The 13,923-nt window shown below is 40.5% G+C and overlaps 1 protein-coding gene, 1 long non-coding RNA gene and 1 other non-coding gene across 9 annotated transcripts in view; 2 read left to right on the top strand and 1 right to left on the bottom strand.

Moving 5' to 3' along the window:
• The window catches only part of AUTS2 (activator of transcription and developmental regulator AUTS2), a 1,212,852-nt gene that overhangs the window by 388,689 nt on the left and 810,240 nt on the right, over positions 1 to 13,923 (top strand). The window lies entirely within an intron of this gene.
• LOC145531305 (uncharacterized) lies at positions 2,292 to 5,305 on the top strand. Its single transcript, XR_014072348.1, has 2 exons — positions 2,292 to 3,820; positions 4,302 to 5,305. It is a non-coding gene; the product is annotated as an uncharacterized LOC145531305 (long non-coding RNA).
• TRNAC-ACA (transfer RNA cysteine (anticodon ACA)) lies at positions 4,414 to 4,485 on the bottom strand. The gene has a single exon. It is a non-coding gene; the product is annotated as a tRNA-Cys (tRNA).

Genomic DNA, 13,923 nt, shown 5'->3' on the forward strand with positions numbered 1-13,923 from the left:
AGAACTAAGTTTTCTGTAAGGCATAGTAAAAATCATTTATATTAACATTATTATTTTGTATGTGTTCTGAAAAATTATCCACAGTTGCTGTGAGGATTTAGTTATTAGTGGATTAAATCATATTCTTTTCAATTCTTAGTGTAATTTATCTGGTGCACCGCCATGCTTGAGATTCTGGTTTAAACCTGGGAAACAAATTAACACATTATTAATTAGAGACATATTAACGCCATAGGTGTTAGATTCTGCAAAAATCCCCTGGCCAGTAATGTGTTAGGGCTTCCCTGGTGGCTAGGTGCTAAAGAACCCACCTGCTGATGAGGGAGACTTGGGTTCAGTCCTTGGGTTGGGAAGATAACCTGGAGAAGGAAATGGCAACCTGCTCTAGTATTCTTGTCTGAGAAATCCCATGGACAGAGGAGTTATCGGGCTTCAGTCCATGGGTTTGTGAAAGAGTCTGACACAACAACTAAACAAGATAATGCATTAATTATTTGATTAATTTTGGGTTACCTCTGACTCAAATACTGGTAACCCTTTCCCAGTCTTAAAAACAAAATATTCTTTTGGATATAATGACTTATAATCTTAGAGTTGTAAAGGCGGTAGGTTTGACAGGATTGGGTGCGTAATGTCTGGAGAGAAGTTTTGCAGAGCCGGCATTTGGACTATGTGCCTATGGTCTCAGAGACGATACTGAGATGAAGACTTGAGGATTTTAAGTCTATAAAATTTTAGAGCCATTCCTCATCCTACCATTATATCCCTTAGATGGATTAAACATTTTACAGCTATTTATAAAAGAGTAATTTGACACTGTAGTTCAGTTCACAGGACAATCATAGAACATTGGATTTGTAACTGTGTTAAACTAGATAAAATGAACAGGTGCTAGGAGGGCTGTTCTAGATTAGAGGAGGCTAAAGAGACATGACAATCAGGAAAGCAGAGTGTGAGCTTTGAGCAAATCCTTGGTTGAGGAAAATGCTATAAAGGTCATTTGGGGACAACTAGGGAAATTTAGAAATTGGACTGTATTAGATGGTAGTGCTGGATAAATATTAAACTCTTGAGAATGTTAATGACACTGTAGTTATAGAGGAGAATATCCTGGATCTCCGATTCATGCTGAAATAAAGGGATAAAGTATCAAAGTTTGCAGCTGGTTTCAGGTGGTTCAACAACATTGTGTGTATGTGTTGGTGTAGATGGCGTAGAGTGGGGAGAGAAGGAAAGGGGAGATGGGAAAGGAGGGAAGGAGGCAAAGGGTGGTCACACTGACAAAATGTTAATTAGTGATTTTGTGACAGTTCAGTTCAGTTGCTCAGTCGTGTCGGACTCTTTGCAACTCCATGGACTGCAGCATGCCAGGCTTCTCTGTCCATCACCAACTCCTAGAGCTTGCTCAGATTCATGTCCATTGAGTTGGTGATGCCATCCAACCATCTCATCCTCTGTCATCCCCTTCTCCTCCCACCTTCCATCTTTCCCAGCATTAGGGTCTTTTCTAATGAGTCAGTTCTTCGCATCGGGTGGCCAAGTATTGGAGTTTCAGTTTCAGCATCAGTCCTTCCAGTGAATATTCAGGACTGATTTTCTTTAGGATGGACTGGTTGGATCTTCTTGCAGTCCAAGGGACTCTGAAGAGTCTTCTCCAACCCCACAGTTCAAAAGCATCAATTCTTCGGCGCTCAGCTTTCTTTATAGTCCAAATCTCACATCCATACATGACTTACATCTCACATCCATACATGGAAAAACCATAGCTCTGACTAGACAGACCTTTGTTGGTTAAGTAATGTCTCTGCTTTTTAACTTTCTATCTAGGTTGGTCATAGCATTTCTTTCAAGGAGCAAGCATATTTTAATTTCATGACTGCAGTCACCATCTGCAGTGATTTTGGAGCCCCCCAAAATAAAGTCTGTCACTGTTTCCATTGTTTCCCCATCTATTTGCCATGAAGTGATGGGACCGGATGCCATGATCTTGGTTTTCTGAATGTTAAGTTTTAAGCCAACTTTTTCACTCTCCTCTCTCACTTTCATCAAGAGGCTCTTAAGTTCTTCACTTTTTGCCATAACAGTGGTGTCATCTACGTGTCTGAGGTTATTGATATTTCTTCCGGCAATCTTGATTCCAGATTGTGCTTCATCCAGCCCGGCATTTCGCATGATGTACTCTGCATATAAGTTAAATAAGCAAGGTGACAGTATACAGCCTTGATGTACTCCTTTCCCAATTTGGAACCAGTTTGTTGTTCCATGTCCAGTTTAATACTGCAATTAGTGAATCTGAGCAAAGAATATATGGACATTCATTTTACTCTTTTTTGCAACTTCTCTGTGGATTTAAATATTTTCACAATAAAGATTGGGGGGAAGTATAGTAAAGAATATAATAAAGAGAAGCTAAGTGTGGGAATATTTTCACAGTGAAGATTGGGGGAAAATATAATAAGGAGAAGATAAGTATGGAAAAGCCGTGATTAAAATGATTTTTCATCACTTCCAAAACTCTGTGAAAGACTGCTTGCTCTCTCGTTTCCATCTTTATTTAAATACTGAGTTTGATGATAAAGTAGTTTTTACTTGGTACATATAGATTATATTAATAGAATATGCTCATTAAATGGCTCTATGTAGATAAATAATATTTTTTAGTATGTAAGAAATGAAGATTAGGAATGTGCAGTAGAAGGAAAAGGTGTGTAATTCCAAGAGTCTACTGGGTTACCTGTCAGTAGAAGCATTTTGTTTTAAACAGATTGTGTATATATGCCCAGGGAGAGGGTAAGTGTGTTTACCAGTTTTGTTCTTACCCTAAGTGGAGAATTTTGAGTAATTTTTAGAAAATATCTAGTTCATTTTCATCTGTGCCAGGTTTTAACCTCATTTCAAACTTGGAAGGTAAAAATAGTGATGTTTTTCAAACCGAAAACACTTCTAGGGGTTGGGGAAACGAGGAAGGAAGGTGGGGACATGAATATGAATGATTCTCCGAGTGTAACTTTGAGAATGCATCTGTCAGCTTTGCTGCCTTCACATTGTTGCTGGCTTCAGGGGTGTGGTAAGGGGCTGTTGAAAGGTTGGTATCTCTAGTGACATAAAGAATGGTGTTTGCCTCTTTATAGGGTCTTTATTCCTGCAGAAGGCTAGTAGTCTGACTTGTCTAACAATCTTCTCTTTGATACCAATATTCTTCCCCGAGCCAATTAGAAAATCTGACAAGATGAGGTTAGAATTCTCCTAACCCAGCCTTCTTTGTGAGCAGAGGAAACTGTGTTTTTCAGGGCAGTGTGTGACTTGGCCAAGGCGGCCAGTGCTGGTGTTTTTCTGGCTTCAATTGTGCAGCATGGCATCATTCAAACAAGATGAGAAACTTCTCAGATCCTTTGTATATAGATACTGAAAGAACAGATAACATTTAATGCCATATGTCATAATTATATATCATACATTAAGTTGTTTGTGGTGCCTGCTCCTCTTTAACTTGTGAACTGTAGGACCGGATTTTGGCCTGTTTTGTATACTGCCATTTCCTGATACCTACAACACTGGCTGGGACGTGACAGGCACCCACTAAATACTGAATGAATGAATAATTGAACCAGAAGGCTAAGAATAGATTCATAGCTGCCCATATCACAGGATTTCCAGGAAATAATGGATTGGCTAGAGGACCTCACCCCTATGTAACTAGCTTGTGGTTTAAGCTGAGCAATTAGACACTGGTTTCCTATTTAATTTCCAGTACTCCTGGGAAAAAGTAATACACTAAGCTTGGACATCTTGTTGTAGTTCATTGTTTAGCCGCTCGGTTGTGTCTGACTCTTGGCGACCCTGTGGACTGCAGCACTTCAGGCTTCCTTGTCCTTCACTGTCTCCAGGCGTTTACTCAAACTCATGTTCATTGAGTTGGTGATGTCATCCAACCATTTCATCTTTAATCCGCTTCTCATCCTGTCTTCAATGTTCCCCAGCATCAGGGTCTTTTCTGATGAATCAGCTCTTCAAATCAAGTAGCCCAAAGTATTGGCGCTTCAGCTAAATGCTCATCTTGGTGATTTGCTAACTTAGTGTAAATGAGCAGATCCCCTGGAGAAGGGAAAGGCTTCCCACTCCAGTATGCTGACCTGGAGAATTCCATGGATTGTACAGTCCATGAGGTTGCAAAGAGTCGGACACGACTGAGTGACTTTCACTTCACTTTCCCTAGGAGCACTTTTTAATGAAAGAAGGGGTAGAAAATGAATAAACACAGGAGAGTAAAGATGGAAGAAAGTGAAAGTGAAGTCGCTCAGTTATGTCCGACTCTTTGAGACCCCACGGACTGTAAACTGCTGGCTCCTCCGTCCTTGGGATTTTCCAGGCAAGAATACTGGAGTGGGTTGCCATTTCCTTCTCCAGGAGATCTTCCCCACCCAGGGATCGAACCTGGGTCTCCTGCATTGTAGACAGATGCTTTACCATCTGAGCCACCAGGGAAGTCTTAAAGATGGAAGAAATGCTGAAAAATAAGAAAAGATGAGATGTAAAGACAAACTTTGAGTGCATCATGATTTTGAATAGGGCAGCTTTACTGCTGTGTGGGATGAGAAATGCTTTGGAATAAATTGCATGGTATAATGTCTGTCAAACTTTTTCACGGTCCTGTGACCCCAGGAATTGGTAACATGTAATCATCTGCAACTCAAGATAGGCAGGACTTGAATTTGGTAGATTTCTGCTCATCCTCAGGACTGTGTGTGGGCGTTCCTGGAGCATTTCAGTGGAGTAAGCTTTTGCTCTCTGGAGAGTGTGTTAACCTCATAGCTCAGAGTGCTGTCACTTTGTGTGCAGTGCATTGTACGTCAGTTATGTGCATCAGTGTTGCCTCAGTAAATCTGATTAAAAAAAAATACACACTAAGCGTCTGAGGAAATATTGAGGATCAGATTCATTTATTATGTGCAGAATTCTAGTTTAGGTAGAAAGTTGTTGAAATCATGGATCCCAAATGATTAGTTCAGGACCTCAGAATAGCTACTAGAAAACAGACAGCTTCTAGCCTTGTATGTGACACATAATAGTTATTTAATAAATATTTGGAGCATGGGGCGAGTGGGGAGATGACAGAAGAGGGTTTTTTTGTGTGTGACTGGTTGGTCATTTAAGTTGTGAATACAACCAAGACTCAGGTTCCATGGATTGTTTCTATTTTGAGGCTTGAGATGTTCTGCTGACACTTGCTACTGCCTTCTAGATGTGTGTACCTTTTCTCTAGGTAGACAGTGGAAAAATGATTAAATCTGTGTTCAGAAGAAAAGTAATTTAAAAAAGAGAAATAGAAAACTGCAATAAACAATTTGTGCAAGCCACCTTACCTCCTTGTGTGTCGATTTCCTCATCTGTGAAATAGTAATGTATTTACTTCATAGGGTTGGTTAGTGAAGATTAAAAGAGATAACCCCTGAAAAGGCCTTTGCATATGGTGGTGCCTGGCATGTTGGCTCCAAAGGAGTGTTAGTTCTTCCTGCTGGGGGCCATATTTATAGAGATTTAAGGCTGAGAGAGGAGAGCTAAGCTTAGTCAGTAGAAGAAGTACTGGGTGGTGGGAAGAGGACATATGGGATCTTGTTAAGTGATAAGAAATCTTGTGTTTAATTAATGTGAAAGTCATTAATTGATGAGAATGATGGGAAACTGGCGCAGAGAGCTGGAAGTGCAGCGTTTTGTGCACACAGGTCTTTTCTGACCTTCCTGGAGGGATCAGTACAGGGACCTCTTAGTTCCCTCATTTCCCATCACTGAACAGTTAAGTTTAATTTTATTTGTGCTTTTAGTGAAGTGATTTGAGGTCCAGGGAGACCTGCTGAGGTGATAGTGTAGGAAAGCACTTCAGAAAGGTCAGGTGGAAGACAGATGTGGGCTGTAGCAATGTGAATTAAACATTTTGTTTTTCCTGTGGGCCTTTCTTAGAATGAGGAATGATCCCCAGGATTGCTCCATCCATCCCAATGTTCTTTCAGAATCCTGACAGGAGTGGCTCACTAATAGAAAACCAACCTGATGGAAACAGATGAGCTAGCTGGTTGTCACTGTATCCCAAATGGTCTCACCCGTAGGTAGCTCTTGGATGAGAACTTCCTTAAAACATTCCAGGAAATAGACCATTGTTAACACATTTGGAAAACAAGTATGTGTTGTTCACTCAGTAAACTTTAGATGTGTTTATGGGAGCTTAGATCAATTGAAATGTAATAGGAAATTAAATGCTAAATGCCATATAATAATCTAAACCATTAGGAGGTTAAAAGTTATTCTAGAACTTCAGGTGACTATGGTGTGTCATTGGAGGTGCATCTTTGCTATTTTTTTTTAAGGTACCGTTCCCAGAGTGTATGGGGGAGCCTGTGCATGTTTGGGAGCAGGAAGAATATGGGAATTCTCTGTGCCTTCCTCTCAGTTTTATCGTAAACCTAAATATGCTCTAAAAATCTTTTTTAAAAAACATTGTTGTAGAGCTGAGAAAGACCTTGGAACTCATCCAGTCGCAACTCTTTACTTTAGAAACATTAGAAACTGGGGATGAAATATAAGCAGTTTTTTTTTTCCAAAATTACATTGTGAAATACAGAGTTTATCTTGACATCTGAATATTTTCTACCCTAACACACGTTTTTCTTTGTTTTAAAGTAGCTTGTTGGCTATATAAGTGAAGAACATAGCTCTTCTGTGATATGCCTATAATGTTGTTTTTATATATTGTATTTACATATACAAGGCCTCCCCTCAAAAATGGGAATGACTCAGTTAGATAAAGATATCAGGTATTGAAATCCTTTTATCCCAGAGCCTGGAAATCTCATATTTGTCCACTGGTCATATCCTCTTCCTGGCATTTTTGGTGATGCTCCTGTCTATCATATCACTCAATGACTGTATTCATGCAGGAAGGAGCACAGGAACTCAAGGAGCAAGTGATGATTGGTGGTTCCCTCCACCTCTCAGCTCACTCACAGATCTGCTGATGGGAATGTAAGAGACATCACCACCACCAGCAGTATCACTTACTTTGTGCTTTAAGATTGCAGCATATATTCACAAGTTATGTAACTTTGTTACCACAGCTATCATTTACAGCAGATACTACTCTAATCATTTTGCAATATACAAGTATATCAAATCAGCCCATATACCTGAAGTTTATACAACGTCATATGACATTTACATCTTATTAAAGTTGGGAAAAATAATATTGTTAGCCTAACATTAAAGATGTGAGAAGCAGAATTCAAAGAAGCCAGTGAAAGGGTGAGATTAAACTCAAATCTTCTGAGTCTAAAATCTGTGCATAATATTATAATATAAATCTTTATTGTGGAAGCTTCACAGACTGCATGACTACGTAAGAATAAAAAGAGAAGGTGATATATAGTGAATGATTAGGTCACATATGAGAGTACCTGGCCTGTTGCATAGTTATGGTTGAACTGGAGTTGAGGGATTACTAGCCTGTGTGCCTCTGAATATATTTGGAACAGTCACCCAGGAAGGCTTTTTGGAGATGATACCTGGAGGAAGTTTGGGATGGTTGAAAAGAAGTGTGCTTGCACCAGAGCTGCAGAACGGGATTAAAAAGGCAGTGCTACCTTTAACATAAATTGTTGACACATCTCTGCACCTTAGCCCCAATTCAAACTTTTATGGGTTTAAGAATCACAGAGCTGAGGGGTAAACTGAGCTAAATGCATCTGAATTTCAGGAGCTCAGTGTTTTTGGAAACCTGCCTCCATCCTTCAGCAGGGCTTCCTCTTTGTTGGTTTCTGTGGGGGAAGCAGAGACGACTCACTCATGTTCTTCCAGCTCAGCAGCCCTGGGAGAGTGACCCTCATTCTTGTCCTTTCCAACAAGAATCATGCTGCTACCCCTCTATGGTCTGATGTCGGTCACATGTCCATTCTTAAATTAGTCACTTGTGACTGGATCTATGTGATGACCACACCCTGTGGTGGTATGACTCCCATGACCCTCTCAGCCCTCCCCAAACTGCTGGGAGCCTGAGGTAGGTGGGGTTAATTCTTCAAAGGAAATTTGAGCTGTGGTTACCAAAGAATGAAGAAAAGGTTCTGAGGCACCAAAAACAATAATAAGGTTTAAAAATATATTTTAAGGGCTTCCCTAGCAGTCTAGTGGTTAAAACTCTACTCTTCCAGTGCAGAGGGTGTGGGTTCGATCCCTGGTCGGGGAACTTAAGATCCCACATGCCATAAGGAGATATATGTAGATATAGATATATAAGAATTCTGATTTTATTTTCCTTTTCTAAAAGTGGGGAAAGGAAGGTGATCTCTTTTAAGGCCTAATTCAGGATAGAGTAGTAGGAGATGCTCCCTGGTAAAATAAAAGTCCTATAAAACTTGAAACAGTAACCTTGAGAAAAATCAGAGCTTTAAAGGAGACAAGGGCTTAGACAGTGTGCAGACAGAAATCATAATGCTACCTGCTTCAGGCCCCAGGAAAACCTAGCTTGTGATAATCATAACCATGATCGTGTATTGAGCTTCAGGAATACATTGGAGGAAGAATTGAGAGATTTATTAATCAGGCTTCCACTGGTATTTCTTTGTACCATTCACAATTTAAAATTGAGAAGTCAAGAATTGAAGGAATTGGGGCTCCACTAGAATATTGACTGAACACCAAGCCCTTTACTTAATTCTGACTGTCAGTCAAGGTTTAATACATAACAATGGTTTGTCTAAATAACATTGCTGCAGTTCTCAGTAATTGTTAATAATAATAACGCTTAAACAATTTTCTCTTCAGACTCAAATACTTTTTTAGGCAGATAATTGCTATTTCCTTTATCCTAAAATACATGTTAGATCCTTGCCAGTGGAAATTGAGGCATTGGGACTGAAATTAGCAGAAAGCTTTAAGTCCAATAAAGGTAGTTAGTCTCAGGAAATATTTAAGGTGTCTACAAACGTTGTTTTATTTTTTTCAACAGCTGTTTATTCAGTTAGTCTTCTAAGCCCACAAGTAAACCTTCAGCCTTAACAATCACAGCTTGATTATTATTACTTCTCAGATTTGTGCTCGGTCCTTTAAATCTGTCTAAATTGTTCTACAGTAATTTCTTGTCCACAACTTGTGTGGCCTCAGGTTTTAAAACAAACTGAGATCGTTACTGCCAATTCCTGACTGCTGTAGTATTTGTAGTAATTGGATGCTAGTGGTTAGAGGTTTAGGGAAGATTTGAGAATAACTGGTTCCAAAAATATCCCTGTGTGTGTTTGTGTGTGTTCTCTTGCCTGTGTGAGTATGTTGGAGTAGGAAGATGATATGTTTTGATTAGGTGTTTGACTTTGTTCGGAGTGTTCTTTGGAAAACCTAGAGCATTTCAGTGGGATTATAGTCTATAATAACTGTGTTCTGATAAAACCATGGAGGGTTAGCAATTCAGGTGACAGATTATTTCCCATTCAGTGAACGCTGATTTGCGGACAGATATTTCTCCCTGTTTTGAACTAGTTCCCCAGGCACCCTCTCTTGAATCTCTTCCACCAGGCAGACAGATGAGAATGAAGAATAAATTCCACATGTGATTTAGTTTAGGGTTTTGTGCATGTGTGTGTGTGTGTCTTTTCTGCTTGTGCAAGCTGTTTAAGCTCAGTGGAAATTCATTAAAAAAGACTCATTGTCTGGTTGTCCTGATAGCATCAACTCGCCCTTTTTCTCTCCTGGTACGGGGGACATCCATTACCTTGTAGGGCCTGACTGCTAGGATTGTTCCCAGAGTTCAGGACTGTTGAACCACAATGGGCTCTACCCAGCTTTGTGGCCTTAATAAGCCCCCTGTTACTGGCTTTTCAAATATTGGTCTACCTATCAAGCCTGGCCGTGTGTCAGGAGAGGGGAGGCTTTCTTTGGAGCCACCACTGATGGATCACATGCTTTTTCTCAAGAGAGCAAACAAGCACTTTTTTGTTTAGGCTCAGTAATACTTGGCAAAGAAATACAGCTGTAATTATATATCCTAGTTCTTGTTCTTTTCTCCCCATCTGAGTTTTACTCCCCTCACCCTCAACTTTACATAAAAGCAGCTAGCATTGAATCTGAAATAAATGTCATGAATGAATAATAATTTCTTTCATTTACACAGTAATTAAACCTGTTGAATGCTGACTTAATGCTTTACTGCACTCTAATTTGACTGGAAGATTTGGCCTTTGTGAATTCACAGAAAAGGGAAAAAATAGAAATTAAATACCTACTGAGACTATTAAGGAGGACATTTTTCAGAAGGGTTCTTCCTCCTCCTATTTCTCTTCATCTCGTGTTTGCCCTCTGCTTCCTGGGATACTTAATACTTAAGAGTTGTTCTACAAATCATTCTTCAGTTTTTATGCTCAGCAGTGCCCACAGCCGGGGACTTCAGGGTCAAGGTGATTGGCAGCCTCCGCAGACGGAAGGCTGAGGGCCTGGTCTGCTGCCTCAGCAGAATTGTTGCTGCTGGTCTTCTGGAGCATTTGAGTTCTTTCTGGCTAATTTCTACATTCCTTTCCTTTTTAACCCATAGAATTCCAGTTGGTGAGTCCTTCTATCGGTTTTATGATCATACTTGACATGATCTATGACAGCCAAAATATGCCTGAAAGTTGATACATACATCCAACCCAGGAGTGTTTTGGGAATCTGTACCACTCTACTGAAAATTTGTGTACAGTCTGAGTTACTCACCTTGTCTTTCCCAGAGTGTCTCTAAGGTGGGTCCACTTTGTTGTGGAGGAAAGTATTTTACACCACCAGTCAGTTTTCATCATCTTTCACCCTGAGGTCTAACTGGCCATTTTAATAAATACTTCATTCCCAGAGCTCCCTCCTCAGGAGTTTATAAGTTCCCTCAGCGATAGTCACTGACCCTGAGAGGACACTGCTGTTTGTCTGTTGAGTAGAGGTTGTTGGAGGCGCTGTGTCTCCAGAGGCAGTGCAAGCAGGAACTCTGGCCCCACTGTCCCAACGCTGCCGCAAACACAGTACAGGAGGAGCGCCAGCACCGAGGGCTGTGCCGCCGGGGGTCTGTTCTCTGCTCCCGCGCTCTCTTCATGGGAGCTGGCCTTCAGGGCCAAGTGGCTGAGCCTCTGACTCTGTGAGAGAAAAGTCCCGTTGTGGTTTGTGCAGGTTGTGTCCTGTGTGGGTTGTGGATGGTGAGGGCTCCCTTGCAGCACTGTTTTGGAGCACTGACTGAGTTTATGGGTGTGGGATGCCTGGCACACAGCCAGTCAGTAAATGCTAGTCCTTACCCGCGTCTGGAGACAAAGAGAACACAAGTGTTTAAGTGTTTTTTTTTTTTTTTTTAAGTCAAGGAACCTTCCACACATACTCCCCTCCTCACTACCCAGTGCCAATGTTTATGTGATTTAATTTATCATATAAATTTCTTTTCTGTCCCTTCTTCCTCCTGCCCACTCTTCTTCCTTCCCTTCTCAAAAGTTACACCAGACTTGTTCAGGTCACATTTTTGCTTTATAGAAAGTTCTAAAAACTTAAAAAAACTTGTATTCTAGTATATACTTTTAACATACTTTTCAACTGTGTTTGTTAAAATGCAGTTGGAAGCATAGATGTCATACAGATAAAACCTGTTACTCATTAACTACATTAAATAGTTTGATTGTGGATTCATTTCAAAACCAAGATTAATCCATATTCTCTCTCTATATATATATATATTTATATATATATATATATATATATGTACGCACACATATATAAAACACATAGTTATAAACATACACACAGTTGTTTTCTATTTTGCCATTGTGTGCTTACTTTGTGCTAGGTTCTGTGACAAATGCTTTTAATGCTTTGTTATGTTTATTAGATCAGTTTTCTCATACCACTTGATTGTAAGAATTTTTGTAAGGTACCTGTGAAAAACTACATATTCCCTAACCTACCCCTGACCACTGAATCTGGGTATTAGAATCTAAATCTTGAGTTTTCCAATCTGGCTCCATGTGGAAATAACCTGTAACTGGAACTTTTAAACAAACTCTATCCCAGTCCATTTAAATTAGCATGTTTTCAGGGTAGGCCTGTGACTTTTAAACTCCTCTGGTGACCCTAGTGGCTTCCCAGGTGGCTCAATGGTAAGTGTACAGTTAGGGTAGAGATTTAACAATAATCAGTTCAGTTCAGTCGCTCAGTTGTGTCCAACTCTGCAACCCCATGAATCGCAGCACACCAGGCCTCCCTGTCCATCACCAACTTCCGGAGTTTACCCAGACTCATGTCCATTGAGTTGGTGATGCCATCCAGCCATCTCATCCTCTGTCCTCCCCTTTTCCTCCCCCCTCCACAATCCTTCCCAGCATCAGGGTCTTTTCCAATGAGTCAACTCTTCGCGTGAGGTGGCCAAAGTATTGGAGTTTCAGCTTCAACATCAGTCCTTCCAATGAACACCCAGGACTGATCTCCTTTAGGATGTACTGGTTGGATCTCCTTGCAGTCCAAGGGACTCTCAAGAGTCTTCTCCAACACCACAGTTCAAAAGCGTCAATTCTTCGGCGCTCAGCTTTCTTCACCATCCAACTCTCACATCCATACGTGACTACTGGAAAAACCGTAGCCTTGACTAGATGGACCTTTGTTGGCAAAGTAATGTCTCTGTTTTTTAATATGCTATCTAGGTTGGTCATAACTTTCCTTCCAAGGAGTAAGCGTCTTTTAATTTCATGGCTGCAGTCATCATCTATAGTGATATTGGAGCCCCCCAAAATAAAATCTGACACTGTTTCCACTGTTTCCCCATCTATTTGCCATGAAGTGATGGGACTGGATGCCATAATCTTAGTTTTCTGAACGTTGAGCTTTAAGCCAACTTTTTCACTCTCTTCTTTCACTTTCATCAAGAGGCTTTTTAGTTCTTCTTCACTTTCTGCCATAAGGGTGGTGTCATCTGCATATCTGAAGTTATTGATATTTCTCCCAGCAATCTTGATTCCAGTTTGTGCTTCTTCCAGCCCAGCATTTCTCATGATGTACTCTGCATATAAGTTAAATAAGCAGGGTGACAATATACAGCCTTGACGTACTCCTTTTCCTATTTGGAACCAGTCTGTTGTTCCATGTCCAGTTCTAACTGTTGCTTCCTGACCTGCATACAGCTTTCTCAAGAGGCAGGTCAGGTGGTCTGGTGTTCCCATCTCTTTCAGAATTTTCCACAGTTTATTGTGATCCACACAGTCAAAGGCTTTGGCATAGTCAATAAAGCAGAAATAGATGTTTTTCTGGAACTCCCTTGCTTTTTTAGTGATCCAGCGGATGTTGGCAATTTGATCTCTGGTTCCTCTGCCTTTTCTAACACCAGCTTGAACATCTGGAAGTTCACGGTTCACATATTGCTGAAGCCTGGCTTGGAGAATTTTGAGCATTACATTCAACAATATAGGTGTTGCTTATTATCTGAAACTAGAAAATGAACTTTAGTTCATTTAATCCTTACAATAACCCATGAGGCACAGCTGGCATTATTTCTGTTTTCAGATGAGAAATCAGAGGTTTGGAGAGACATGAGTTACTAGTATCAAGAATCAGTCACTTGTTCTTTTAAATCTTACAATCTAACAGTATACATAGTATTGCCATGTTCTTGAAGATGCACATATCTTTTTATTTGATGGTTACAAACTACGTATGAAATATTGGTTTAGGCATGGAATTAAATTGACCAACTCAGTACGCCTCAGAACCAAGTATTTGTTTGCTAAGTTCTTTTGTATATAGGAACTTCCCTGGTGGCTCAGAGGTTAAAGCGTCTGCCTCCAATGCTGGAGACCCGAGTTCGACCCCTGGGTCGGGAAGATCCCCTGGAGAAGGAAATGGCAACCCACTCCAGTATTCTTGCCTGGAGAATCCCATGGACAGAGGAGCCTG

The sequence above is a fragment of the Giraffa tippelskirchi genome, chromosome 13 (assembly GCF_054371585.1).
Source record: "Giraffa tippelskirchi isolate mGirTip1 chromosome 13, T2T-mGirTip1v1.2.pri, whole genome shotgun sequence".
Classification (NCBI taxonomy): domain Eukaryota; kingdom Metazoa; phylum Chordata; class Mammalia; order Artiodactyla; family Giraffidae; genus Giraffa; species Giraffa tippelskirchi.